At 38.6% G+C, this 26,233-nt stretch overlaps 1 protein-coding gene across 1 annotated transcript in view; it reads left to right on the plus strand.

Moving 5' to 3' along the window:
• Positions 1-26,233, plus strand: part of GAB2 (GRB2 associated binding protein 2) — a 190,817-nt gene that overhangs the window by 105,549 nt on the left and 59,035 nt on the right. The window lies entirely within an intron of this gene.

Below are 26,233 nucleotides of genomic sequence, written 5' to 3' on the forward strand. Positions count from 1 at the left end.
AAAAACAATAAATTTGATTGCTCAAAATTAGAGACTTTTGCTCATTAAAAGACACCATTTAAAAAATGAAAAAGCAAGCCATAGACTGGGAGAAATATTCTCAGTACAGATAACTGACAAAGGACTGTACCCAGAAATATATAAAGAACTCTTACTCCTCAGTAATAAAGCAAAAACAAACAAACAAAAAACCTCAATTTAAAAATGGGCAAAAGATTTGAACAGACACATCACAAAAGAAGATCACGACCAATAAGCTCATGGAAAATTGCTCAACATTATTAGTCATCAGGGCAATGCAAATTAAAAACATAGTGAGACACTACTGCACACCCACTAGATTAGCTGTAATGGCTTAGTGTTTTAGAGAAGCTGAATTCTCATAAATTACTGGTGGGAACACAAAAATTGACAACCACTTTGTAAAAACAGTGTGACAGTTTCTTACAATATCAGGTATATGCTTACCATGTGATGCAGCCCTTCCATTTATAGGTATTTACCTAACAGAAATTAAAACATGTTGACAAAAAGACATGTGCGTGACTTTTCATGGATGCTTTATTCATAATAGCCCCAAACTGGAAACAACTTAATTGTCCATCAATAGGTGAATGGATAAAGAAATTATGGTACCTTCATAAAATAGTATACTACCAGCAATTTAAAAACTACTGATGCTTACAGCAATATGGATGAATCATAAAACTTTATGTTGTATGTAAGAAGCCAGCCATGAAAGAATATATGCTATATTATTCCATTTCTATTATATTCTTGAAAAGACAGATCTAATTTATAGTGATAGAAAGTAGATCAGTGGTTGCCTGTGGCCAGGGTGGGGAGTAGAAATTAACCTAGAAATGGCTCAAGGAACCCCTTTAGGGTGTTGGAACTATTCTGTGTTAATTGTGGTGGTGGTTAAATGGTATGTACATTTGTCATGCCTGAACTCTTAAAATGAGTGAATTTTAGGGGTGCCTGGGTGGTTCAGTTGGTAGAGTGTCCGACTTCGGCTCAGGTCATGATCTCGCAGTTTGTGAGTTCGGGTCCCGCCTCGGGCTCTGTGCTGACAGCTCAGAGCTCAAAGCCTGGAGTCTGCTTCAGGTTCTGTGTCTCCCTCTCTCTCTGCCCCTCCCATGCTCATGCTCTGTCTCTTTCAATAATAAATAAATGTTAAAAAAATTTATAATAAAAAATAGGTGAATTTTGTTGTATTTAAAACTTATTGTATAAGCCACTATAATTTTGACTTTAAAAAAACCAGGGGGAAAGGGGCAGCTGGGTGGCTCAGTCAGTTAAGCATCTGACTCTCGGTTTCAGCTCAGGTCATGATCTCGTGGTTTCATGGGTTCGAGCCCCACAGCAGGCTCTGCACTGATAGTGTGGAGCCTGCTTGGGCTTCTCTCTGACTCTCCCCACCTCTCTCTCTCTCTCCCCCACCCCTTCCTTGTTCACGCTCTCTCTCTCTCAAAATAAATAAATTAAAAAAGAGGTTAGAGTGGGAGAGAGCCAAAGCATAAGAGACTCTTAAAAACTGAGAACAAACTGAGGGTTGATGGGGGGGTGGGAGGGAGGGGAGGGTAGGTGATGGGTATTGAGGAGGGCACCTTTTGGGATGAGCACTGGGTGTTGTATGGAAACCAATTTGCAATAAATTTCATATATTGAAAAATAAATAAATAAATAAATAAATAAATAAATAGGAAAAAAAAAAAAAAGGGGGGGGGGGAGGCATTAGCCCAGAGGTCATTCTTCTAACACTGTATAAAGACTTATAAATTAAAAGAAACCTTTTAAAAGAGATCATATAGAGCCCATGGAATTGTCTCTGTATAGGAATGTGTTTCAGATACACATACTTCATGCAGCTTGATTAATGTAAATTAGAGCTCCCAGGAGGCAGGCGGGGCATTTATTTTGATCACCTGAACTAATCTTCAGAATTAGGTTGTTTCTCCTTCCATCCTTTGAATTACTTTCCTGCATTTATATTGAGTGGTATGATTAGGGAAGAGAAGCCAGGCTCTGGAAGAGCCCCATGCCCAGTTCATCCTGTACTTTAGAAGTATCTCTTCAGAATATTTGCTCATGACCAGCAAATTCCAGAAAGCACTGGATTTTGTGCTTTTGCTCACGTATATCTACAATCTGAGCACCTTAGGGAGATTCAGTCTAGTACGGTGGAGTAAGAAGCCCTGCCTGACATTACCAACCCTTTGTCTTTTCCTGTGGCTTAAAATGTCAGTAATTGAAAGGAAGCTGCAGATCCACAGATAGAACATTCACACTTTATAAATGAGGACTCTGTGGACCAGAGCAGTAGTGTTCTCCCCAACCTGGGTTCACATGCCCAGTTAAATGACCAGAGAGAGAGCTAGAAGTACACCCCAGATCTCCATGACCCAGTTATTCTTTCAGTGCAGCTCACTAAATGGTAACCACATTTCATTAACCATCATTAACCATGCAGTTCAGTGTTTCTCCGAATGGGATTCTTGGACATTCTATTGTGGAGATACTTGGGGTTTGTGTCCGGGACCCCACTCAAGACTAACTGAGTTTGAATCTCTGTCGGGCCTGGTACCTGGGAATATCTGCATTTGAACATGTGTCTCCGAAATTCAGATACACACTGAGGTTTTGAGTACCTCTGTAGAAGCAAAGAAGTCACACAATCAGGTATGTGTTTAAGAAAGTATGAAACCAGGTCTGTAGGGAAGCCAAAGCCCAGGAGCCTTCTCTTCTCCCATTACTTGAAGTGGGGGAGCCTGATGAGAGAAGCCTTTGTCCTAGAGGAAGGGGAACAGTGTAGCTCTATTGATGGGCATGATTTGTCTATCCTTCCTCCAATGTTGCCCTGGTTTTTTGTTTTTTTGTTTTTGTTTTTGGTAACCTTTGCTTAATTCAGGGCTTTAAATACAACTTAGAGCATTCAAGGACATGAGAAAGAGGTTCCTCAACGGAATGACCTTTGTTTCTCCAAAACACAAAGGGCTGGCAACAGCTCATTTGTTGTTTTGTCAATGGAAGAGGTAATTCCACTAATGGTTTCCATGAGTCCCCTGCAGAAAGATTGACCTGGTCTTTGGGAAATCAATCTCATACAATTTAGTCAATGTAATCACTCATACAAGGCTCTCTGGTTTCCCAGATGTGACACTCTCTCACACACATGTCCAATTCATTTTACTCCTTTGTTTTTGATGCATTTGAGGCAAAGAATGCCCAAAATGCATTGTGATAGGCTTGTCAGAGAGATGTGGCTGTGGTTCTCACCCTAAGCCATGACATAGCCCAACTACTTGCTCAGGTAGGAAATCTTAGGAGTCTGCCTTTATACTTCCTTCTCCCATATCTCCCATATTCGGTCTGTTGCCAAGATTAGGCATTTCAGCCTCTGAAGTATATCTTGGATCTATATGTCCTTTGCCACTGTCGTCCAGATCACCATTATTTCTTGAGAAGGTGTGTATTTGGCCTCCCTGCTCATGCTCTTTGCCCTCTACACTGCATTTGCCACAAACTAAGAAATGTAAATATGAAAATAAAGTGTAAAACCGTTCAGTGGTCTCATGTTTATTTAAGACCACCATATAGATTAAATTGTGAAAGTTCCCTTTTTAGAAACATTTATTTATTTTGAATGAGAGAGAGACAGAATGCATGAGCAGGGGAGGGAAAGAGAGAGAGGGAGAGCAAGAATCCCAAGCAGGCTCCACACTGTTAGCACAGATCCTAACATGGGGCTCCAACCCACAAACTGTGAGATCATGACCCAAGCCAAAGTCAAGAGCTGGACCCTTACCTGACTGAGCTACCCATGCACCCCAAAATGTGAAAGTTCCCTTATTTCTCTTATATACTCCACTCTTCTCCACAGAGAACCACTGGTACCAGTTTGGAATACTTTTCTAAGTGTTTGTAAAACGCAGGAGTGTGTGTGTGTGTGTGTGTGTGTGTGTGTGTACGTACATATATGTATACTGTACATACACATATATATGTGGTGATGTGTATACATATGAGTTCATAAATAGGATCATACTACATTGTTCTCAAGCTTGTTTCTTCAATTGCTGATATGTCAATTTATTTAATTATATCCCTGTTAAGGGATCTTCTATTTAAGATAAAATCTAAACTTCATTAAATGACCCACAAGGCACCATCATCATCTATTGCTGCCTTTCCCTCCTCCTACTCTCTGCTCTGCTCATTATGCTCCAGCCATGACCTCCTAGGTCCTCCCTTGAGCCAAGCTTTATTTCTTCTCAGGACCTTTGCACATGCTTTCTTCTATGCCCAGTCAGGCTCCTCACCTGAGTACATGACAGTGGTTCCCACAGGGTGGCCTGGGTCCTTGAAAACATGAATACATACTTACACCAAGTATTTACCCCCTGAATTTACAAGTATCCATACTTTTTAAAAAATGTAGACAATTGAATTAATAAAATAATTGAGTTAATGAATTCATAGTAGTTTTTATCTATTAGCTAATAAATACTATAAAATCATTATTGCTCTATGGGGGAATTCTCAAATTCTAAATTTTACATTAACATTTGGTATCAAGAATGATTGACCTGTACACTCAAAAACTAATATAACCTTGAATGTCAACCACAACTTAAAAAAAAAAAGAAGTGATTGGTATACAGAAAAAACATAAAACTCTGCACGTGAAGCCCTTAAAATAATCCCAGACCACTTTTCCCGTAATTTCCTTTTCACAGTTTTTCATCCTCCTTCCTTCAACTTTACCAACCTTAGCTTTATTACTTATTATTTGAACACCCCAAGGTTTTCCATATGTAGTTATTCCTCCTAATCACAGATTTCAGATTCTGCATTTGCAAATTCACCTACCTGCTAAAATTGATTTGTAACCCCCAAAGCAAAACTCACAGTGCTTTCTTTCATGATCAGGCACAGATGTGCCTGTGTGCAGAGCACTGGAAACTTTCAGTGCCCCACACACACATTCCCCAGTGGAGGTGACAGAGCGGTGCTCTGCCTTCTTGCTTCAGCTCTCATGCTCTTCCCTCCATCTGTTTAATGCCATGCTTTTCACTGGTGGTTTTGCTGTTTAAAAAGGGCCCCAAGCATAGTGTTCTGAAGCTCAGGAAAATTGTGCTGTGCCTTATGGAGAAAACACGTGTATTTACAACCTTCATTCAGACTTGAGTTGCGGTGCTGTTGGCTGAATTCAGTGTTAATGAATCAACAGTATATATTAAATGAGGAGTCTTTAAACACAAACATGAGATAAGATTATATCGGCTGACAAACATACTGTGACCATGGGCTTGCAGGAAACTAACCCTGTTTTTCTCCTAGGAAAAATGAATATGTGTTCAATAATTTAGTGTTCATGGTGACTTTATAGGTCATAACTACTGTGAATAACAAGAGTTAACTGCATGCATATTATTCTCTTTTCCTGAAAAAGCCTTTTTCCCCTCCAGCCTTGTTTCTGCAACTGCAAAACTCCACTTATCCTCCAAGACCCAACAATGTTGCTTGTGCTCTTCAGCTTTCCCTGACTCCTCCCAGGTAGAGTGGTTCTCTGCTCGCAACCATTAGCAGAGTCCTGAGCTCAGAGTACTGAGCTACCTGGGTACTATTCTGAAGGACCTGGCAGTGATCTGTTGGATAAATGTTGATTGAATGATTGAAAGGAGGAAGGTGACTAAAACGGAATAGAAAAGAAATTGAAAGCGAAGGAAGCTGAAAATGGATTGAATCATGAGTATGATAAGAGCACGTGGGAAGGACCCCTGAGTTACCCTTGTGGTAACAAACTGCTCTGGGTCTCAGTACTGGACACACGCTTAAGACCTGTGTTGACCAGATATTGACCTAAATTCCTTTAAATGAGAAAAGTCACCTAAGCCTACAAGGGGGAAACCTGAGCTCAGGATCAGCTTAATAGGACTTACATTTCATCAAGATCCATCTTTCTAACTTGACACTCTTCAGGTTAGCTGTTCTCAGACTCCAAACGGCTGTCCCTACAACCTCAGGCTCATATCATCACAACTTTCTGTCCAGTGATAGAGGCCACTTTGAGTCAAAGACAGACTGGAGGCCTGGAGTTGAATCTTAATGACTGTTAAGACTGGCTTCGATCATGTGCCCATCAGTGAACCAAGGATCCCATGATCTCCCCCCTGAAGCCTAGGGTTGGAGTCGGTTTCACATAAAAGTGATCTTTCATATTTATGATGTCTGTGTGCCATCTCCCAGGATAGAGGTTGTTAGAATCCTGGAAGTGTTACATTAGCAGGTCATCTGACAAAAAGGTTTTGTTTGTTTTTTTCCAAAGAGGGACAAATAGATATTCTTTTTTTTTTCATATACCTTTCATTGAAGAGTTATAAAGTACGTACCATGTACCAAGTACTTTGCTAAATGCTGGAGATACAAAAGTTCCCTGACCTCAGAATGTAACAGTCTTGTGATAAGATAAGGTTGATTCCATTCCCCAGGAACAAATAAGGTTCATTGGAGTCAGAGAGAAACTTCATTACTCAGATGGATGAGTCTGGAGCATGTAATTATGCTTCCCTCTCCTGGGGGATTTGGATTTGAGGAGTGGAAATAATTATGGACTAAGAGCTGAGACCTGGATTCTAATCCCTCTATTGCTGTCACCAACTTTGAACTTCACCTTTCACAGATTCTCTGGCCAATGTCTCAGTATAGTCAGCAATTTATCTGTATTAGTTTCTCAAGTTCTTTCTGGACCCTAGCCCTGACCCACAAGATGTAGGGCAGATCTCTGCCAATTGTTTAACCTCAATGAAACTCATTTTTCTCATCTGTGAAAAGGGGATCATATTTGCCTTACAGCATTGATTTGGATTAAATGTGATAATGGATAGAAAGCACATGATATATAGGAAGAGTTCAGCAAGTGCCATTTTTCCCCCCTCAGGGAAGTCATAGTCATTTTCCTCACATAGTAAAGTCACTATGGTCTAGAGTAGTTGAAGGATTGTTAGAGGAAGAATAACAAGAAGCCCTTCCTCACTCAAGAAGTGGTCCTCCAGAAATTTGTGACCATTACATGATCCACTGGACTCTTATTGTTTGTTCTTAACTGTTATGGGACAGAAGACTGGCCTGGTGTACTTCATGCTGCAGTGTATAGAGATGTGGTTGTGCCTCACGTACTCACAAGTCAAATCATATTCTTCTATGTCTTTGTGATTGTTTGAACTGGAAGTTTCACTAAAAGAAAGGTGAATGAGTGACTGTGTGTGTGTGTGTGTGTGTGTGTATGCAATTGTGATGTTGGTGAATTTTTTTCTTTACATATAAAGCAAAGAACTTTTTGAAGATGAAAATATGTTTTTAGTATCCCTGACTAATAAGTTCAGTCAGTTGATACCATCCAGGAACCTCAGATTCTGAGGTTATATTATAACTAACGCTAATCCTCACTTGACAGGACTCTCCTGGTTTATTAGCACTTTTGGGCTTCACTCTCATCAGAAAGAGGGAAGTTCAAAGGACACACCCATTTCTAGGAGTTACACAAAACCCTCTTCCAAGAAGTGTCTTGACCTTTCTACAATTTTAACCACAAGGCATGTGAGATTTGGTATCTAGAAAGATGATATGAAGCTCAAGAAGTCCTTAGTCATCAAAGAAAAGTTCTGTTATCTTCAGTTGATACCTAAGGCAAGGCAGAAAATTCTGGGGTTTTGGAAACGTTTTCAGCTGTTAAGGCTGAAAATACAAAGGTGTTCTAGTTAACAGTTGGTTATTTAAAAGCACACATCCCTGTGTTTTGAGAATCTAATCTGATTGAATGAGGTGTTACAATATTAGATTTTCTTGGTTACTAATACATAAGACTCTCAAAATTGGAAGAGACCTTAATCCCTTGTCTGTCTATTGATCCACTGATTGAGGCCCCTTTCAGTCCCCCTTCTCACCCTTAGCCTAAGCCAGGGGTCGGCAAAAAAATCTTGCCCAATACCACTTTTTCTACCTAGTTTTATTGGAATACAGCCATTCTTGTTTGCTTACAAATTGTCTGTGGCTTCTTCCCTGCCATTATGGATTTGAATAGTTGTGACAGACTATATGGCCTGCAAAGCATGAAAGAATTACTCTCTGCCCTTTACAGAACAAGTTTGCTGACCCCTGGCCTAGGCTGTCTTGTCTTCAGTATCCCCAATGCTGAGTAGTTCCCCAGTTTCCAAGGGCCCTGCTTTGGACCACTCTTACACTGAGCAAATTCTTACACTGAGCAAAAATCTGCTTTTCTGTAGTACACGCCTGTTGGCAGTAGTTCAACTTTAGAATGTGGGATCACCCAAAATAAATCAAATTGCTCTTCCACATGTCAGCCCCTTATATCTTAGAACATTATAATCATGACTCCAGGCAGAAGCTCACTGAATCCTAGTACTATAGGATTTCAAGTCCCGTCACCACAGCCAGACCTGAACATAACATCCTATGCACTGTGGCCAGTGTAGAGCTAACTTGCCCCTCCCCCCCCCAACCACCTAAGGGTTCTAGGTGCCAAGAGCAACAGGAGGAAGTCATGGCCTCATTCTACACGCTACCTTGGAATCTAACGTAAAGAACAGAGACAGGTTCATATGGGACATGCACTCCTCTCAACACTGGGAGTGATGCAATTTCCAGGTCATGTGTACGCACATGTGGTCTAAATGGTTGTGAAATGGTTTTGGTTTTTTTGACTGGATTTGGGTACAAAAGGAAAACAGTCACTTCTGTTTCATCAGAGAAGATGGTGGTGTTCTCTTAATCACAGACACAAATGGAAGGTTCTAACTTTCCTGAGAGTAGGCCCCTATACCCTATACTCTTTTAAGTCCCATTGTTGAATAAAGTGACTTGCATTGCCTTTCCCTTTCTGTCTCCTTGCCATTTTCTTTCAGGATGGCAGATTACTGCAACAGCTTTCTAAATAGTTTTTTCTGCCTCTCATTTTTCCTTTCTGTGGCTGTCTTCATCATTGTGCCAGATAACAGCACAGCAACAGTTACTTCTCTGCTGATCTATACTCTTCAGTGGCTCCCCATTACCAATAAAAGAAAGAATTTCTTAGCGTGATGTTAAAAGCTTTCCGGGACCCCTGAGCTCTTCTTTTTCTCCTTTTCTACACTTTTAAAAGAGACCATTCCATATTTTCTGAACTTGTCTTACCTTTTCCCATACCCAGACCTTGGTCATACTCTGTCCTGTAGAAGAAATGTCCATTTCTCCTTCCTTCCCCAAACTATTACACCCTGTCTTCTTCATTGTTCATATTCATTCATATTTTTCTTTCTCCCTTTCTCTCTCCATGCCCCAACCAAATTTGATTACCTACTTCAGGGGTCTAATAACATATTATATATTTCTTTATGGTACTTCTAAAAATTTGCCCTTTTTTAAAAAATTAAGTAGGCCCCACCCCCAACATGGGGCTTGAACTCACGATCCTGAGGTCAAGTGTCAGATGATCTACCGACTGAGCCAGGCAGGTACCCCAACATTTGCTTTTTCATTTTAGGGACATGTGTTCATCTCTTTTATTCCTGCAACATTGTAAACTCATAAGTTACTTGAAAGTAATTAATCTTACCTCTTTTCTATATCCCTCAAAACATTTAGCAGAATTTGTGCTTGTTTTACTGAATGCTACAAAGGAGCTTGTTGATTTGGCATGAGCAGTGAAGTAGCAGGAAGAACTGAATAGAAGTAGTTAATTTTGAACCTGAGAAACTGAAGAAGAGTCATAGCTTTAACCAAAAGAGGCAGAATTCAGAGCGGTTGCTGATGTGTGATGCAGGGCAAGAAGGAAGAAAAGATAATGCCTTTTTTTTAAGTTTGTTTATTTATTTTGAGAGAGAGAGAGTGTGTGAGCATGGGAGGGGCAGAGAGAGAGGGAGAGAGAGAATCCCAAACAGACTTCATGCTGTTAGCACACTGAGCCTGATGTGGGCTTCAAATTCAGGAACCATGAGATCATGACCTGAGCCAAAACCAAGAATCAGACTCTTAACCGACTGAGCCACCCAGGTGCTCCAATAATGTCTTCTTAATGGTGATTGAGAAGAAAGAACATAGAGTGGAAAATCTGGGGATTTTCTATAATGATAACTCTTCTGCCAATTTCATGATCTCACGAATCTCCTTGGACTGCTTTTAATTCAAGAACTATGTACTTGGCACCTATCATGCCAAGGTTGGTTCTAGGTGCGTTTATGTTTTTTAATTTTACTTATTACTGTATGCAATATTATTAGTTTTGTATTTTCCCCCTTTTATATGCCTGGTTATTGAGGCTTAGGAAACTTAAAAAAATTTGTCCAAGTTTATAGAGCAAGAACAAGGACTGTAATTCAAGTCTTTTCACTCTGAGCTCAGGCTTTTCTCATCCTACTCTATAGCATCTCAGTCCTGCTCTCCTTAGTTCTGTGCATTTGTGCCCCTTGCTTTGAGTTTGTGTTGCTCTGAATTAATAGGTTTTTTTTCTGCCTGGCTGGGTTGTACCAGGAATTAGGAAGAAAGAGATACCCTTTTAACTCTTCATATTGTCTATTTGACATTTTTAAGTGGCTTAATACAGCTTATTATTGAAAACAAGAAAAAAACTCATGGTGAGATGTTTAAGCATATAAGTATATACACTTATGTTTTAATGAAATTTAGCTAGTTCACTTAGTTCAATGAATAAGAGCACTCATGCACTGCAGGAAGGCACTGTGTGAGGTTCTGTGAAAGGGGAAGACTCTCTGTTCTGAAAAAGCTCTAGATGTTGGAACCTTGAATGAAGGATGATCAAAAATGGTGACATTAGAGGACAGCATTCAAATATAAGAAAAACTTTGGACAATTTAGACAGGGAAGATTGGGACGCTTTTCACAGGGAAATTGAGCGTGTGAAGGTAGAAAAGTATATTTAGGAAACAGTGAGAAATCAACTTGGTTTGAGTAGTAACAGTGTGTGTATATATATGTATGTATGTATATATCACATTATAAATAAAGGAGTATAAATGAGATGGGAATGCAGGTTTGAGCTGAATCGTAAAGGCTCTAAAACTGAGCCCCAGAACTCGAGCCCATCAGTAGATGGAATGGATAAACAAAATGTGACATCTACACATAATGGAATATTATTCAGCCTTAAAAGGGAATGAGATTTTGACACATGCTACAACATGGATTAACATTGAAGACCTCATGCTAAGTGAAATAAGCCAGTCACAAGAGGGCAAATATTGTATGATTCCACATACACGAGAAGTCCATTTCACAGAGACAGAAAGTATAATGGTGGTTTTTAGGGACAGGGTATAGTGGAGAATTGTGAATTAGTGTTTAACAGACATAGAATTTCAGTTGGGGAAGATGAAAAAGGTGTTTATGGCTCTACAACAATGTGAATATACTTAATGCCACAGAAATAACTGTACAATTAAGTAGTTAAAATAGTAAATTTTATGTTCAGTGTATTTTACCACATTGAAAATAAATTTAAATTTTTTTAATTAAAAAAAACCCTAAACCATAGAATTTGAACTTTGCTATGCAATTGACAGGGAACCATTAAAATTTTGGATAGTGGGAGGAGTAACGTGATCAGAGTTTTGCTCTGATTAAACTGGAAGATTAGGGGCACCTGGATGGCTCAGTCAGTTAAGTGTCCAACTTTGGCACAAGTCATGATCTCATGGTTCATGAGTTCGAGCCCCACATCAGACTCTGCTGTCAGCACAGAGCCCACTTTGGATCCTGTCCCCCTTTCTCTGCCCTTCCCCTGTCATGCCCCCTATCCCCCTTCTCAAAAATAAGTATTTATAAAAACTGGAAGATTAAACTGGATGCATTTTATAAGTATTTAATTAGGAAACTAGCACGGCAGTCCACATGTACATAATAAGCACTTGAAATAGAGCAGAAACGCAAGCATGATATGGGCATTTCTTTTTTTTTTTAACGTTTTTATTTATTTTTGAGAGAGACAGAGTGCAAGCGGGGGAGGGGCAGGGGGAGGGGGACACAGAATCTGAAGCAGGCTCTAGGCTCTGAGCTGTCAGCACAGAGCCAGATGCGGGGCTCGAACCCACGAACCGTGAGATCATGACCTGAGCTGAAGTCGGACGCTTAACCAATGGAGCCACCCAGGCTGGGCATTTCTGAAAAGTGTTGCAATGAACATACTTGTGCATGTATTTTGGTGGATATATGTACATAATTATTTAGGGCATGTATCTAGGAGTAGAATTGTGAGGTCCTGGGGTATATGTTCAGCTTTTGTAGATACTGCCATAGTTTCCCAAGATGGTTATACCAATTTACACTCTTACTAATACGGTATGGAAAGTTTCAGTTTCTCCATACTCTTCCCCATGCTTATTACTATCAGTCTTTGTTGTTAGAACCATTCTGGTGGTTGTGTAGTGGTATTAATTTGCATTTTGCAATGGCTAAGGAAATCAAGATCTTCTTTTATGCTTGCAGCCTTTTGGATGGATGTCTTTTGTGTAGTGCCTATTCAGATCTTTTGCCCATTTTTCTATTAAGTGGTCTTTCTCCTGCTAATATGTGGAGTTGGATTTTTTTAAATATATTCTGAATATGAGTCTTCATGGATATATGTATTGTAAATATCTCCTCTTACTCACTTGGTTTTTCATCCTCTTGATGGTGACCAGACACTAAGTGTAATGTAATAACATTGATCACTTTTTCTCTTGTATTATTAGCAACTTTTGAGTATTCCACAAATTTGTGTAGCCCAAAGCCATGAAGGCATTTTCCTCTAAATGCTTTATAATGTTGTATCTTTCACATTTGGATTTATAATGATCTGAAATTAATTTTAATATATAGCATAAAAAAGGATTAAGAATCTTTTGGGGCATCTGAATCGTTCAGTCAGTTAAGCACCCAACTCTTGATTTCAGCTCAGGTCATAATCTCACAGTTTGTGAGTTCAAGCCCCATGCCAGGCTCGGCATTGACAGGAGTCTGCTTGGTCTCCCTCTGCCCATCCCCTGCTTGTGCACTGTCTCTCTCTCTTTCTCTCTCAAAAATAAACAACCATTTAAGAATAAAAAGAATCTTTCTTCATACTTACCAAATGACCTATCACCGTTTATTGAAAAGACAGTTCTTTTCTTTATAGTACTGCAGTATCAACTTTTTCACAAATCTAGTGATGAAGTATGTATGGGTCTGTTTCTGGAACCTTCTGTTCCAATGGCCTATTTGTCTATCTTTTAGGCTTGAGCTGCTTTTAGTCTTCTAAATAGACAAGGCTTTCCTCCCAGTGGTTACCCTTGGTTATACCCACCTAGCCCTAGAAATGGAAAGTAGAATGTATTAGTTATTTATTACAGCATAACAAAAGGTTTAAAACTTACTGGCTTAAAACAACAATAAATATTATTATTTCTTAGGGTTTCTGTGAGTCGAGAACTCAGGAGCACTTTAGATTGGTGGATTTGGCTCAGGGTCTCTCATTAAATTACAGTTAAAAAGTTGCCTACTGCTGCAGGCATCTGAAGGCTTGGCTGGGGCTGAAGTATCTGCTTCTAAGAATAGCTCATTTACATGGCTGGCAGGAGGCCTTACTTAGTTCCTCACCATGTGCACTCCTCGGTACTGCTTGAGTATCCTCACAACATGGCAGCTTATCCAAAGGCAAACAGGAAAGAAGCTATAGCATCTTTAATTACTTAGCCTTCAAAGCTGCACGGTCATTTATGCAATATGCTGTTGGTCATCCTTATTCAGTATGGGAGGGGACTACATAAGGCTATACTGGAAAATAAGACTCATTGAGGGCTATCGTGGAGGCTGACTACTACACAGAAAAAGAGGAGAAGCTTGTTGGCATCTTAAGTTTGTTGTTTCTCCGGGAACTTTTATTCCCTAAGGCCTAGAATCATGCCTTGCCTGGCCAGCCTACAATCCCTAGAGCTGGCATTAGTTTGAAAGGTTTGGAAATCCTGGTGAGTCTTGGTGTTTTGTGCCCTCCTGCTCAGAAGTCTGAACTCTGAAGTTTATTCATATTTTCACAGTATGAATCCCTAAGATCCCATCCCTATCCCTGACTGGAAAAGATTGAGGACAGCTGGATCTGGTCATAGTCGGTAGCCAGCTGTTAACCTTTCTCTCCATGATCTTTATTTTTCTTCTCTGAGAAATAGTCCTTTCCTCCTTATGGTTTTCTTCAAATACATTTCCCATCTGTGAACATTCCAATTCTCTTGTGGATCAGTTTCCTTTTAATTAACTTTATTTTGAGATAATTTTAGTTTCATATGTAGTGGTAAAAGTAATACAGAGACCCCACATACCCTCTACTAGTTTCCTCACAATGGTAACATCTTCTGAAACTGTACTACAGCATCACAAGAATGTTGATATTGATACAGTCAAGATCTAGAACATTTCCATCACCGCGGGAATCTTTCATACTGTCCTTTTATAGCCATACTCACATCTGTCCTACTCCAAGCCCCTCCTTTAAACCACTGACAACCACTAATCTTCTGTCCATTTCAAGAATGGTACATGAGTGGAATTGGGCAGTATGTAGCCTTTTGGGATTGGCTTTGTTGATGCTGCCTAACTCTGTGGAGATTCACTCAAGACTTTGCATGTGTCAATACTTTTTTTTTTTATTGCTAAGTAGTATCCTATGGCATCACAGTTTATTTAAACATTTACCTATTGAAGGACATTTAGATTGTTCCAGTTTGGAGCTATTATAAACAAAATTTATATAAACATTCATGAAAAATTTTTGTATGAATGTAAATCTTTATTTCTCTGGGATAACTACCCAGCAGAGCAGAGCAGTTGCTGTGGTGTATAGGAGTTGCATGTTTAGTTTTTTTTTTAAATGACCAAACTGTTTTCCAGGGTGGCTATATCATTTTAGATTCTTTCTTTCTTTTTTTTTTTTTTGTTTTAGTTTATTTATTTATTTCAAGGGTGGGAGAGAGGGAGAAGGAAAGAGAGAATCTCAAGCAGGCTCCATGCTTTCAGCACAGAGACTGACAAGGAGCTCAATCCCACGAACCTGCAAGATCATAACCTGAGCCAAAATCAAGAGTCAGACACTCAACCAACAAAGCCACCCAGGCACCCTGATCATTTTAGACTCTTACCAGCAATATTGAGTGACCCGTTTTCTCTGCCTCATTGCCAGCATTTTGTGTTGTTATTTTAGCAATTCTGATAGATCTGTGATATCTCATTGTATTTTAATTTCTGTTTCCAGAACAGCTAAAGATATTGAGCATCTTTACATGTATACAGATTTACCATCTGTATATTCTCTTCAGTGAAGTGTCTTCCATGTCTTTTGCCCTTGCCCTAATTCCCTTTTCTGACTGTTGAGTGTGATAGTTTTCTGTATGTTACCAGATATTATTCTTTGTTGAATATGTGGTTTGCAAGTATTTTCTCCCACTCAAAAGCTTCTCTTTTTATCTTTTTTAAAATTTGTATTATTTAAGTATATTTGATATGCAGTGTTACTAGTTTGAGGTGCACAACATAGTGGCTTGACATTTCCATACATTATGCAGTGTTCACCATGATAGTGTAGTTACCATCTGTCATCATACAACACTGTTACGGTATTATTCCCTTTGCTATACTTTTCATCTCCATGACTTATTTATGACAGAAAGTCTATACCTCTGTGTCCGCTTCAACTATTTCACACATTCTCCCCACCTCCACCCCTGTGGCTGCTACCAGTTTGTTCTCTACATTTATGAGTCTGTTTCTGGTTTGTTGCTGTTGTTTGTTTGCTTGTTTTGATTTCGAGATTCCACAGGTAAGTAAAATCACATGGTATTTGTCTTTCTCTGACTTAATTCATTTAGCATAATACCCTCTACGTACATACACATTGTTTCAAATGCAAGATCTCTTTTAATGGGCAAGTAACATTCTTCTCTGTGTGTGTGTATGTGTGTGTACACATCTTCTTTATTCATTCATCTATGGATGGACACTTTCCATATCTTGGCTGTTGTAAATAATGCTGAAATGAATATAGAGATGCATGTATCTTTTTGATTTAGTGTTTTCAGGGTTTTTGATGGGGGGAATGGTAAATATCTAGAAGTAGAATTACTGGATCATATGATAGTTCTATTTTTAATTTTTCGAGGAATCACCATACTGTTTTCCGCAGTGATTTCACCAGTTTAAATTTTCATCAGCAACACAAGGGTTCCCTTTTCTCCACATCCTTGCCTACACTTACTATATTTCTTGTCTTTTTTTTTTTTTTTTAATTTTTTTTTCAACGTTTTTTATTTATTTTTGGGACAGAGAGAGACAGAGCATGAACGGGGGAGGGGCAGAGAGAGAGGGAGACACAGAATCGGAAACAGGCTCCAGGCTCCGAGCCATCAGCCCAGAGCCTGACGCGGGGCTCGAACTCACGGACCGCGAGATCGTGACCTGGCTGAAGTCGGACGCTTAACCGACTGCGCCACCCAGGCGCCCCTCTTGTCTTTTTGATAATAGCCATTCTGACTGGTGTGAAGTGATATCTCATTGTGGTTTTATTTTCATTTCCCTGACGATTACTAATGTTGAGCATCTTTTCATTTTTGTCTGTGTTAACTATCTGTATGTCTTCTTTAGGGAAATGTCTATTCAGATCCTCTGCCCATATTTTAATCAGATATTTTTTCTTTTGGTTGTTGAGTTGCAAGTTCTTTATTTTTTTTATATTAACGCTTTGTCAGATAAATCATTGGCAAATATCTTTTCCCACCCAGTAGGTTGGTTTGTTTTGTTTTGTTTTGTTTTGTTTTGTTTTGTTTTGTTGATGGTTTCCTTCACTATGCAAAAGCTTTTTATTTTAGTGTAGTCCCACTTGTTGTTTTGGTTTTGTTTCTTTTGCCTGAAGAGAAATATTCATAAATATATTGCTAAGGCTGCTGTCCAAGAGACTACTGCCTGTGTTTTCATTTAGGAATTTTATGGTTCCACATCTCACGTTTAGATCTTGAATCCATTTTGAGTTTATTTTTATAAGAAATTTCTTTCTTTTGCATAAAGTTGTCTAGTTTTCCCAGCACCATTTACTGAAGAGACTGTCTTTTCTCCATTCTATATTCTTGCCTCCTTTGTCATAGATGAATCGATTGTGTAAGCATGAGGTTTTTTTCTGGGCTCTTCATCCTATTTGATTGATTTGTGTATTTATTTTTGTGCCAGTATCATACTGTTTTGATTATTATAGCTTTGTATTATATCTTGAAATCTGGGATGTGATACCTCCAGCTTTGTTCTTTCTCAAGATTGTTTTGGCTGGGGGTGCTGGGTGGCTCAGTCGGTTAAGCATCTGGCTCTCAGCTCAGGTCATCATCTCACAGTTCATGGGCTCAGGACCCATGTTGAGCCCCGTGTCAGGCTCTGCACTGACAGCATGGAGCCTGCTTGGGATTTTATCTCTCTCCCTCTATCTCTCTGCCACTCCCCTGCTTGCTCGCTTGCTCTCTCTCTCTCTCTCTCTCTCAAAATAAATAAACATGTTTTTAAAAAAAGATTGCTTTGGCTATTCAGGTTCTTTTGTGGCACTATCCAACTTTTAGTATTATTTGTTCTAGTTTTTTAAAAATCCTTTTGGTATTTTGATAGAGATTATATTAAATCTGTCATTTGCTTTGGGTAGTGTGGACATTTTAACAATAATAATCTGTCTAATTCGTGAGCATGGTATATCTTTCCATTTGCTTATATCATCTTCTGTTTCTTTCATTAATTTCTAATAGTTTTCAAAGTATAGGTCTTTTGCTTCCTTGGTTAAATTTATTCCTAGGTATTCTTTTTGGTGCAATTGCAAATGGGGTTATTTCTTAATTTCTCTTTCTGCTACCTCATCAGTAGTGTATAGAAACACTAATACACAAAACGTTTCTGTATATTTTGTATCCTGAAACTTTACTGAATTCATTTATCAGTTCTAATAATATTTTGGTAAAATCTTTAGGATTTATATATAAATAGTGTCATGTCATTAACAAATAGTGAAAGTTTTATTTCTTCCTTACCAATTTGGATGCCTTTTGTTTCTCATCTGATTGGTGCCAGCTAGGACTTCCAGTACTATAGTGAACAAAAGTGAGTGGGGTTCCATGGTGTAATGGTTAGCACTCTGGACTCTGAACAAAAGTGGCAAGGTGGACATTCATTTTTCCTGATCTTACGGGAAAAGTATTCAGTTTTTCACCATTGAATATGATGTTAGCTGTGAGTTTGTCAAATATGGCCTTTATTATGTGGAGGTGTGTTCCCTCAAAACCAACTTTGTTGAGAGTTTTTATCCTTCATTTTGTTAATGTGATGTATCACATTGGTTGATTTGTGGATATTTAACCATCCCTACATCCCCAGAATAAATCCCACTTGATTGTCGCGAATGATCTTTTTAGTGCATTGTTGAATTGGGTGTGCTGATATTTTGTTGAAGATTTTGGCATTTATGTTCATCAGAGATACTGGCCTAGAGTTTTGTTTTGTAGCCACTTTTTCTGGTTTTGGTATCAGAGTAATGCTGGCCTCATAGAAAGAATTTGGACGCTTTCTTTCCTTTTTCTATTTTGTGAAATAGTTTGAGACAAATAGTTATTTACTCTTCTTTAATGTTTGGTAGAATTAACTTGTGAAGCCATTTTGGCCTGGACTTTTGTTTGTTGGAAGGTTTTTTGTTTTTGCTTTTGTTTTTGTTTTTAATTACCAATTCAATTTTTTTTTTTTTTTACTAGTAATCAGTCTGTTTTGATTTTCTGTTCATTCTTGATTCAGTTTTGGAAGATTGTGTGTTTCCAGGAATTCATTCCATTTCTGCTAGGTTGTATAGTTTGTTGGCATATAATTTTTTGTAGTAGTCCCTTACAATCTTTTGTATTTCTGTGGTGCTGGTTGTTACTTCTCCTTTTTCATTTCTAGTTGTACTTATTTGAGTTCTCTCTTTTGTTTTTCTTGATGGGTCTGACTAAAAGTTTATCAATTTTGTTTGTCTTTTCAAAGAACTACCTCTTGGTTTTGTTGATATTTCCTCTGTTTTTTTAGTCTCACTTCATTTATCTCTGCTGTGATCTTTATTATTTCCTGCAATTTACTAACCTTGGGCTTTGTTCATTTTCTAGTTCCTTTAAATGTAAGGTTAAATGGTTTGAGGTGTTTTTTTTTTTATTTGTTTCTTGAGGTAGACCTGTATTGCTATAAATTTCCCTCTTAGAACTGCTTTCACTGCATCCCAAAGATCTTAGGCCATTGTGTTTTCGTTTTTATTTGTCTCCATGTGTTTTTTTTAATTTCATTTTTTAATTTTTTATTAACCCACTAGTTGTTTAATAGCATGTTGTTTAGCTTCTATGTGTTTGTGATTTTTTCCAGTTTCATTTTGTTTTATTTTTTATTGTAATTGATGTCTAGTTTCCTTACTGTTGTAGTCAGAAAAGATGTTTGATGTGATTTCAATCTTCTTAGATTTACTGAGATTTTTTGTGGCCTAACATGCAGTTTTTCCTCAAGATTGTTCCATGTGCACTTAAAAAGAATGTGTAGTCTGCTGTTTTTTGATAGAATGTTCTATACATATCTGTTAAGTTCATCAGATCTAATGTGTCATTCAGAGGCACTGTTTCCTTATTGATATTCTCTCTGCATGATCTGTTTATTGATGTGAGTGGAGTGTTAAAGTCCCCTACCATTACTGTATTAATTGTCAACTTCTCTCTTTATGTCTCTTACTCATTGCTTTATGTGTTTAGGTGCTCCTGTGTTAGATGCATAGATATTTACAATTGTTATATCTTCTTTTTGGATTGATTGCTTTCTCATCATTTAACACTTGTTTGTCCCTTGTTACATTGTTTTCAAGTCTATTTTGTCTGATACAAGTATTGCCATACTAGCTTTTTTTTTTTTACCCCCTCATTTCTGTTTGCATGAAATATCTTTCTTCATCCCTTCACTTTCAGTCTGTATGTGTCTTTTTGTCCTCTTAAAGACTTTTGCATAGCAAAAGTTTTACATTTCATTGAAGTCTAATTTATAAGCTTTTGCCTTTTATGGATTCTGTTTTTGGTGTCAAGTCTGAGAACTCTTTCTTAGCCCTAAACCTGATAGATTTCCTCCATTTTTTTGTCCTAAATGTTTTCTAGTTTTACATTTAAGTCTATCATTCATTTTTAGTTCTTATATAAGAGGTGAGATTTAGATTTAGTTCTTTATGGATATCCACTTGCTTCAGCATTATTTGTTGAAATGGCTGTCTTTCTTCCATTGAATTGCTTTTCACCTTTGTCAGAAATCCGTTGGGTGTATTTGTGTGGCTCTGTTTCTGGGTTCTCTCTTCTATTCCTTTGTTCTGTGTGTGTGTCCCTCTGCCAGTGCCACATAGGCTTGAGAACTGTATGTGTATATATAATAATTATTGGAATCTAGTAAATTAATAGCCCCTCTTTTATCATATTTTTCAATTTTTTTTACACTTTCTTTGCCTTCCTATATACACTTTAGTGTAATTTTCTTTACATATGTAAAAACTCTTGATGAAATTTTGAGATTATGTTAAACCTGAGCATCAATTTGGGGAGATGTACTATGTTGAGTATTCTCATTCATGATCATGGTATTTGGGTTTTTTTTTTCTTTCTTCAGCATTGTATAGCTATCAGCATACATGTCCTGTGCATAATCCGTTAGATTTACACTTATTTAATTTTTTAAAAACAAACTATAAATAGCATTTTATTTTTGTTCTCTATGCCCACATGTTCACTGCTAGCATATTGAAGCAAGTTGATTTTCATATGTTTATCTTGTATCTTGTGACCTTACTTGACTCATTAGTCCCAGGAGATTTTTAGCTCTTTTTTTTTTCTTTTTTTTTCCCTATATCCTTGGGATTTTCTATGTGGAAAATTATATCATCTGCAAATAGGGACAGTTTTTTTCTTCATTTCCAAACTGTATGCCTTTTATGTCCATTTCTTTATTGTCCTCACTAGAATTTTCAGCAAGAGTGGTGAGAGTAAGCATACATCCTTGCCTTGTTTTGGATTTTAGGGGAAAAGCATTCATTCTTTCAATACAAAGTAGAATGTTGGTGTTGATCTTTTGTTGGTGCTTTTTATCAAATTAAGAAAGCTCCCCCCTCTTCCTATTTTTTAAGTGTTGTTATTATAAATAGGGATCAAATTTTGTCAAATTTTTTTTCTGTATTCATTGATATGACCATGTGGTTTTTCTTTAGTCTATTACTATGGTGGATTACACTGATTGATTTTTGAATATTGAATTAGTTTTACATCCTTGAGATAACCCTCACTTGGTTACGTTATATAATTCTTTTTTTTTTTTTTTTTTTTTTGGGACAGAGAGAGACAGAGCATGAACGGGGGAGGGGCAGAGAGAGAGGGAGACACAGAATCGGAAACAGGCTCCAGGCTCCGAGCCATCAGCCCAGAGCCTGACGCGGGGCTCGAACTCACGGACCGCGAGATCGTGACCTGGCTGAAGTCGGACGCTTAACCGACTGCGCCACCCAGGCGCCCCTATAATTCTTTATATATCTTGCTGATTTCTCTTTGTATTTTATGTTTAAGTCCATGATCGATTTAGACTTAATTTTTGTTAAGAAATTTTGTATAGATATAAGAACAGTCTTGAAAAAGCTTTCTTCTTGTAACATGTTCAGGTCCCATGTTCTCCTTGCATTATGTGTCAGTAATCCAACAGTAATTTTTCATTTCTGTATCATGAGACACTTTCAAGCTGAAGGCCCCAGATTTCCTTATAAATATTTAGTACATGGTCAGGGGCACCTGGCTGGCTCAGTTGGAAGAGCATTGACTCTTGATCTCAGGGTTGTGAGTTTGAGTCCCACATTGGGTGTAAAAATTAATAAATAAACTAAAAATAATAATAATAAATAAATAAATAAATATTACATGGTCACTGTTCGTATCAGAATGAAGAGAACAAGAGAGTAAAGAACTCACATCATATAGAATCCACACTATACCTTTATCTTTCTTAATCTCTTTGCTGTACTTCTCTTGTTGTCCTCCTTTCCTGCTTCTGTGAAAATATATATATTTAAGTTGCATTTATTAGTTTGAGTAAATTAATATATTGATAGAATGAAGAAAGTCAATAGATCTTTACTGAGCTCTCATATAGCCCAAACACTTTTCCAAGTAACTTTTGGCCAGAAAGGAGCCTAACCTCAAGATGTTCAGAGCTTAAAGGGGAGGAAGATATATAAATAACTGAAATGCCAAAGAAAGCACAAATTATTAAAAGAGTATAATACAGAAGCACCAGCTCTACCCAGGAAAGTTAGTAAAGCCCTTCCAGGGGAAGTGATACTTCAAGCTGGCACTGAAGGGACATAGGAATTTTCTAGATAGACAAGGTGAGGGTAAAGTCATTCTAGGAAGATGCAGTAGGTTGTGCAAAGACAGGAAGGCATGCAATTATGTGGTATATTTGGAGAATAATATGTAATGTGTTATGCACTGTAGTAAGTTCTGTAAGACCAGGAATTCATGCTGTACGCTCAACATCTAGAATACTACCTGTAGCATAGTAAGCACCAAACAAATACTTGGATGGATGGATGGATGGATGGATGGATGGATGGATGGATGGATGGAAAGAAGAAAGCAAGGAGGCATAAATGAGTCCAGAGAGATAAGAAAATTTCAGCAATAAAGAGCCTTGTTTAGTAACATTTAGCAAAATGTCTACCAAGATTCATAGAAGGATACAGATGTTGTTCATAATATACTTGGGAAGAAACAATAAATTCCAAAATATCTGTAATATGTTGTAAAAAATGACAGGCCATAAAAACTACATAAGAAGTGTTACAAGTGTTCAGAAGAAGTAGAGGTCCATTTCAGCTGAGAAGATCAGAGAAGTTGTCATTGGAGCTAGACTCTTTGAAGTTGGTTATACTTGTGTTCTCAGTTTGATTTAAAAAAGAAATGTGCATAGACTTGGAGAGATATGGTGTGGCAGAAGAGGGATGGGAATTTGGGACTAGACTAGACAGACTTGCCTGCTTGGTCATAAATTTATCAGCATTTTATAAGCAGTCATTTATCAGCCTACACCACTTCCTTGGAAGCAGAACCTGACAGGCTCCGATGTTATCTGTAGTAAACACCTTTTTCTTGTTTATGTGGGTGTCTCTGTGTTTGTTTATGCTTGTACCTGCACACCAGTGATTTGGAGACAGCTCTTTCTGCAGAGACCAGCACTGAAGGGGACACATCAACTGAAACACAAGCTAAACTATTAACAATACCTTTTAAAAATGCACCTTGCTAATCACACACTTCCATGTATATGCATGCACCTGCTACATGGACCACAAGCACACCCAGAGTTCTATAAGCCAATGACCTGGGCAAGATTTTAGGTGACTGTAAATATATAGTTCTTATTTTTTGTTTTCCTCAGCTCGATTCTATCTGGCCATACCTTATATTCATTTTGAGGTAAGACTTATTAAGCATCAGTTCTATCCCTGTAACCTACTAGATGCTGTAAGGAGTTCATGTAATAAAATAATTACTCATTAATCCATTACATAGTTATTGATAACCAGCTGTGTGTCAGGCACTATTTGAAACACTGAAGATGCAGCATGGGATTTTAAAAAAGCATTCTTTGTGTTTATATTTTGAGAGGTAGATACAGACATTCAACAAAAATGTGGCATTTTAGGTGGTGTAAGTACTAGTAAGAGCAGTGTTGCAGAGTCAGGGGGAAAGAGAGTGTGAGGGTTGGGTGGTTAAGAATGGCTGCCCCCGTAATGGGATATTTGAGTAGAGACTTGAAGGAAAGACGTCTGGGGGAAGAGTATTCCAGGCAGAGGGAACATCTAGAGCAAAGACGCTGAGGCAGAAGTATGTGGCCAGTGTGGCGAGAGCAGAATGGCCAAGGCAGAGCATGGCTGGAGATGAGGTAAGAGATGTTGGATGGGGGAGAGTTGACCGTCATATCAGACCCACTGGCCATTGTGCAGACTTTGGTTTTTACTCTGAGATGGGAAGCCTTTGGGGATTTTGTGCAGAGAAGTGACACAGTCTGATTTACATCAGCTTCCATGTTGAGCATCAGTTGCAGGATGAAAGGGTAGAAGCAGGAGGACTACAGAATGGTGGGCTAGACCGAGTGAACTGTTTGAACCAACAGGATTTGTTGTAGATGTGGAATGTGAAAGAAGGGAGTCCATGATGACCTCACTATATGTGGTCTGAGCACCTGGAAGGCTGGAGCTGCTATTAACTGAGACGGAAAAGATTGCAGGAAGAACAGGCTTGGAGGATGTAAAGAGCTCAGTTTTGAGCACACTGGGTTTAAGATGCTTATTAGTTGGGGCGCCTGGGTGGCGCAGTCGGTTAAGCGTCCGACTTCAGCCAGGTCACGATCTCACGGTCCGTGAGTTCGAGCCCCGCGTCAGGCTCTGGGCTGACGGCTCAGAGCCTGGAGCCTGTTTCAGATTCTGTGTCTCCCTCTCTCTCTGTCCCTCCCCCGTTCATGCTCTGTCTCTCTCTGTCCCAAAAATAAATAAACGTTGAAAAAAAAAAAAAAAAAAAAAAAAAAAAAAAAAAAAGATGCTTATTAGTGAAGAGTTGGGTATAAGACTCTGGAGTTCAGTGGAAGCACCTGGGATGGAGAAATACATTTGGGAAGTGCAGCAATTAGATGGTCTTTAAAGCTGTGAAACTGAATAAAATAACCTAGGGTGTGGGTGTAGAGAGAGGAGAGACAGAGACTGAGAACTGAGCATGGAAGCATTCCAATATTTAGAGGTCAGGGAGATGAGTAAGAACCAGCCCTGGAGTCTGAAAAAGAGGCTGGGGAGGAGGGAAGTTGAGGGTGAGCCAAGGGAAGAAGGTGCTTCAAAGAGGACAGAATAAACCATTATCAGGTGTTGTTGAGAGATCAAATAAAACCCAAAAGTTGCTTCAGCAGCCTTGAAGTCTTTGAGAACTTTGTTATGCAGTGGTGGGGCAGCCTGATTAGACTGCTTTCCACCAAAGAATGGCAAGAGAGGAGACAAATGTCCAGTAATATAGAAAACTCTTTGAGGTTTTACTTTAAAGAAAACTGGGCCATCACTAGAGGGGAACATGGGATTAAGTCAAGCTTTATATTTTTTTCCCCATGATGGCGGATGTTGGTGTCCTTATGGGAATGATCCTAGTAGGGAGGGAAAATGCAGTGCTTCCAGAGAATGGGAGAATCATACAGTGGTGTCAGTCCCCTTGTAGGTGAAAGGGGGCACACAAATGGAAGGATATTGGCTTTAGATCGGACGAACTGTGGATGCTCCCTAATAACAGGCTACTTTGCTCCAGATGCGGGCAGATCAGTAAATTTGGTGATGGAGCATATTTAAATTCTCTTGATTGCTTATATTTTCTCATGAAACCAAAAAGTGGCCATGTTGGACATTTAAAGAGAGAGAAGCTCAGAGACAGTAGCCAAAGAGCAAGAGAAAATCTTAGACAAGGTAACTGAGATAGGATCTTGGGGCAGCCTGGGAGCCCACATCTACAAATGACTTAACTACAGCAAATCAGTAGTTAAGCATAGCCTCAACCCAAGGCTATTACATGCAGCATCTTTTTACCACTTTGTGTGGTGTCTGCTCACAGATTACTCAGTCTTGTTGGAAAAATGGAATATACAAGACAGGATAAGAGAATATGTGATCAAGTGTTAAATTCTATAGTATGAAATGATACAAGGAGTTTATTCATTCAGTGATACATATAGAGTATTTAATATGTGCAAGGCCCTATTACAAGTACTCGGGCTATTGCAAGGAGCAAGACAGTGAAAAAAATCTTAAAGTTATGTGCTTCAGAGAAGTTTTAGGTTATTTTTTAAATTTTTTATTTATTTTCAAAAAGCAAGAGCGTGAGTAGGGGAGGGACAGAGAGAGAGGATGAGAGAATCCCAAGTAGGCTCCGTGCTGTCAGCACAGAGCCCAATGCCGGGCTCTGTCTCACGAGCTGTGAGATCATGACCTGAGCCCAAACCAAGAGCTGGACACTTAACTGAACCACCCAGGCACCCCCCACTTCAGAGAAGTTTTAGAAGGCTTTCTAGGTGATTCTTCCAAGGCACCATCATTTGCTTAAAAAGCACAATATACTACACACAAATTAGGGAATTG

Source organism: Neofelis nebulosa, chromosome 10, assembly GCF_028018385.1.
Source record: "Neofelis nebulosa isolate mNeoNeb1 chromosome 10, mNeoNeb1.pri, whole genome shotgun sequence".
Lineage (NCBI taxonomy): Eukaryota > Metazoa > Chordata > Mammalia > Carnivora > Felidae > Neofelis > Neofelis nebulosa.